Source organism: Heterodontus francisci, unplaced genomic scaffold (assembly GCF_036365525.1).
Source record: "Heterodontus francisci isolate sHetFra1 unplaced genomic scaffold, sHetFra1.hap1 HAP1_SCAFFOLD_987, whole genome shotgun sequence".
Classification (NCBI taxonomy): domain Eukaryota; kingdom Metazoa; phylum Chordata; class Chondrichthyes; order Heterodontiformes; family Heterodontidae; genus Heterodontus; species Heterodontus francisci.
The window spans coordinates 135,001-140,000 of record NW_027141827.1 but is presented as its reverse complement, the minus strand read 5'-3'; positions in this window follow the sequence as shown (position 1 = coordinate 140,000).

The following is a 5,000-nucleotide window of genomic DNA, read 5'->3' as shown; positions in this document are numbered from 1 at the left end:
TTTCTGGTTAACCATTTGCCCTTTCGCACTTAGTCTCTGGGCATTATTTTCGACTTTTTGGTTAATGATTTCACACTTTTTACTTACTTTTGCGCTTTTTGGTTAATGATTACTCTGCTTACTGGTTAATTATTTGCCCTTTCGGACTTAGTCTCTGGACATTATTTTCGAGTTTTTGGTTAATGATTTCACACTTTTAACATATTTTTGCGCTTTTTGGTTAATGATTACTCTGCTTACTGGTTAATTATTTGCCCTTTCGGACTTAGTCTCTGGAGATTATTTTCGAGTTTTTGGTTAATGATTTCACACTTTTTACTTACTTTTGCGATTTTTGGTTAATGATTTCACACTTTTTACTTACTTTTGCGCATTTTGGTTAATGATTACTCTGCTTACTGGTTAACCATTTGCCCTTTCGGACTTAGTCTCTGGACATTATTTTCGAGTTTTTGGTTAATGATTTCACACTTTTAACATATTTTTGCGCTTTTTGGTTAATGATTACTCTGCTTACTGGTTAACCATTTGCCCTTTCGGACTTAGTCTCTGCACATTATTTTCGAGTTTTTGGTTAATGATTTCATACTTTTTACTTACTTTTGCGCTTTTTGGTTAATGATTACTCTGCTTACTGGTTAACCATTTGCCCTTTTGGACTTAGTCTCTGGACATTATTTTCGAGTTTTTGGTTAATGATTTCACACTTTTTACTTACTTTTGCGATTTTTGGTTAATGATTACTCTGCTTACTGGTTAACCATTTGCCCTTTCGGACTTAGTCTCTGGAGATTATTTTCGAGTTTTTGGTTAATGATTTCACACTTTTTACTTACTTTTGCGATTTTTGGTTAATGATTTCACACTTTTTACTTACTTTTGCGCATTTTGGTTAATGATTACTCTGCTTACTGGTTAACCATTTGCCCTTTTGGACTTAGTCTCTGCACATTATTTTCGAGTTTTTGGTTAATGATTTCACACTTTTAACATATTTTTGCGCTTTTTGGTTAATGATTTCACACTTTTTACTTACTTTTGCGATTTTTGGTTAATGATTACTCTGCTTACTGGTTAACCATTTGCCCTTTCGGACTTAGTCTCTGGACATTATTTTCGACATTTTGGTTAATGATTTCACACTTTTAACTTAATTTTGTGCTTTTTGGTTAATGATTTCATACTTTTTACTTACTTTTGCCCTTTTTGGTTAATGATTACTCTGCTTACTGGTTAACCATTTGCCCTTTCGGACTTAGTCTCTGGACATTGTTTTCGACATTTTGGTTAATGATTTCACACTTTTAACTTAATTTTGTGCTTTTTGGTTAATGATTTCATACTTTTTACTTACTTTTGCCCTTTTTGGTTAATGATTACTCTGCTTACTGGTTAACCATTTGCCCTTTCGGACTTAGTCTCTGGAGATTATTTTCGAGTTTTTGGTTAATGATTTCACACTTTTTACTTACTTTTGCGATTTTTGGTTAATGATTACTCTGCTTACTGGTTAACCATTTGCCCTTTCGGACTTAGTCTCTGCACATTATTTTCGAGTTTTTGGTTAATGATTTCACACTTTTAACATATTTTTGCGCTTTTTGGTTAATGATTACTCTGCTTACTGGTTAACCATTTGCCCTTTCGGACTTAGTCTCTGCACATTATTTTCGACTTTTTGGTTAATGATTTCACACTTTTAACATATTTTTGCGCTTTTTGGTTAATGATTTCATACTTTTTACTTACTTTTGCGCCTTTTGGTTAATGATTACTCTGCTTACTGGTTAACCATTTGCCCTTTCGGACTTAGTCTCTGGAGATTATTTTCGAGTTTTTGGTTAATGATTTCACACTTTTTACTTACTTTTGCGATTTTTGGTTAATGATTACTCTGCTTACTGGTTAACCATTTGCCCTTTCGGACTTAGTCTCTGGACATTATTTTCGAGTTTTTGGTTAATGATTTCACACTTTTAACATATTTTTGCGATTTTTGGTTAATGATTACTCTGCTTACTGGTTAATTATTTGCCCTTTCGGACTTAGTCTCTGCACATTATTTTCGAGTTTTTGGTTAATGATTTCACACTTTTAACATATTTTTGCGCTTTTTGGTTACTGATTTCATACTTTTTACTTACTTTTGCGCCTTTTGGTTAATGATTACTCTGCTTACTGGTTAACCATTTGCCCTTTCGGACTTAGTCTCTGGACATTATTTTCGAGTTTTTGGTTAATGATTTCACACTTTTTACTTACTTTTGCGATTTTTGGTTAATGATTACTCTGCTTACTGGTTAACCATTTGCCCTTTCGGACTTAGTCTCTGGACATTATTTTCGGGTTTTTGGTTAATGATTTCACACTTTTTACTTACTTTTGCGATTTTTGGTTAATGATTACTCTGCTTACTGGTTAACCATTTGCCCTTTCGGACTTAGTCTCTGGAGATTATTTTCGAGTTTTTGGTTAATGATTTCACACTTTTTACTTACTTTTGCGATTTTTGGTTAATGATTACTCTGCTTACTGGTTAACCATTTGCCCTTTTGGACTTAGTCTCTGGACATTATTTTCGGGTTTTTGGTTAATGATTTCACACTTTTTACTTACTTTTGCGATTTTTGGTTAATGATGACTCTGCTTACTGGTTAACCATTTGCCCTTTCGCACTTAGTCTCTGGAGATTATTTTCGACTTTTTGGTTAATGATTTCACACTTTTAACTTAATTTTGTGCTTTTTGGTTAATGATTTCATACTTTTTACTTACTTTTGCCCTTTTTGGTTAATGATTACTCTGCTTACTGGTTAACCATTTGCCCTTTCGGACTTGGTCTCTGGACATTATTTTCGAGTTTTTGGTTAATGATTTCACACTTTTTACTTACTTTTGCGATTTTTGGTTAATGATTTCACACTTCTTACTTACTTTTGCGATTTTTGGTTAATGATTACTCTGCTTACTGGTTAACCATTTGCCCTTTCGGACTTAGTCTCTGGACATTATTTTCGAGTTTTTGGTTAATGATTTCACACTTTTTACTTACTTTTGCGATTTTTGGTTAATGATTTCACACTTTTTACTTACTTTTGCGATTTTTGGTTAATGATGACTCTGCTTACTGGTTAATTATTTGTACTTTCGGACTTGGTCTCTGGACATTATTTTCGACTTTTTGGTTAATGATTTCACACTTTTAACATAATTTTGCGCTTTTTGGTTAATGATTACTCTGCTTGCTTGTTACTGATTTCCCCTTTCGGACTTGATCTCTGGCCGTTCTTTTCGACCTTTTTGGATCAGGTTTCCACACTCTGAAATTATTTTGGGCTCACTGATTAGGCGAGATCAAGGGGGCATGCCTGGGCACTTTGGGCTCAGTTTGGGAAGGCGGCGTCCGTGTGCTCCTCCGCCCTTCCCGCACTTGCGGCTAGGTTTGCCAAACTGCGCTGACCCGCAGCCCTGCCTTTTTGCCCACGGCACACGGAACGACTCAAGTCTGGCTCCGTTCCAGGCCGTTGCCTCCGGCTGCCCGCCGTCCGGCCGGCCTGGGACGTACCCCGGCTGACGGCGCCGGAGGCCCTCTAGCAGCCACCGGTGCCGCGGGCCAATGGGTCCGGGCGTTCCGGAGCTATCGGTGGGGAAGTGCTCTCCCCTTTTCCTGACGCCGTTCGCCCGAGCAGAGGTGCAGCCTGACGGGACTGCTGTCGCCTTCCGCGGCGCACCGGCCCCTTTCACCTGCCGTCGACCGCGCGGAGCTCGGACCTCCCTCCCCGAAGTTATGGCCCCGGCGCCGGAGGGTGCCCGGGGCCGGGCATTCAGCGGGGTGAGTCTTAACCTTCCCGGTCAGCCTGCGGGGTCGGTGCGCCGGCACTCGACGCCGGAGGGTCCCCTCTTTCCGTAGAGCCCCGCCCGGTGCCGATCGGCCGGCGGATTGCGGAGCGAACCGCGCCTGACCGACGGGCCTCGGAAACCCGTTGCAGTCGACGGGGGGGAACCGGACAGCGGGACGAGGTGCCGATTCCACCCGCAGATTCGATCCCGAAATCCCGCGGGATTCGGCGGTCCGACCCGACAGATTCAAACGTCGCCCGGGCGGCCCCCAGCGGTCGGGCCGGCCTGGTTCCGCCACCGCCCGATGCCCCTCGCCCCCGGCTACCGCCGGCCGCGCAGACCGAGCGAATGCGGCCGGACGTCCGGCGGCAATCGGCCGGAAAGCGGTATGGCCATTTCCTACTGTCCCTCGGACGGGCAGAGGGGCGGCGCCGGGGCACTCGCGGACCAGGCCGCGCCCCTCCGAGCCCTACCGCCTGCCGTCGACCGCGCGGGGATCGGACCTCCCTCCCCGAAGTTATGGCCCCGGAGCCGGAGGGTAGCCGGGGCCGGGCATTCAGCGGGGTGAGTCTTCACCTTCCCGGTCAGCCTGCGGGGTCGGTGCGCCGGCACTCGACGCGGGAGGGTCCCCTCTTTCCGTAGAGCCCCGCCCGGTGCCGATCGGCCGGCGGATTGCGGAGCGAACCGCGCCTGACCGACGGGCCTCGGAAACCCGTTGCAGTCGACCGGGGGGAACCGGACAGCGGGACGAGGTGCCGATTCCACCCGCAGATTCGATCCCGAAATCCCGCGGGATTCGGCGGTCCGACCCGACAGATTCAAACGTCGCCCGGGCGGCCCCCAGCGGTCGGGCCGGCCTGGTTCCGCCACCGCCCGATGCCCCTCGCCCCCGGCTACCGCCGGCCGCGCAGACCGAGCGAATGCGGCCGGACGTCCGGCGGCAATCGGCCGGAAAGCGGTATGGCCATTTCCTACTGTCCCTCGGACGGGCAGAGGGGCGGCGCCGGGGCACTCGCGGACCAGGCCGCGCCCCTCCGAGCCCTACCGCCTGCCGTCGACCGCGCGGGGATCGGACCCTCCTCGCCGAAGTTATGGAGGTAAGACCGGGAGGCTGCCCAGGGTCGGGACTTCAACCGGCTGCCGCCACCCTTTCCCGCCTG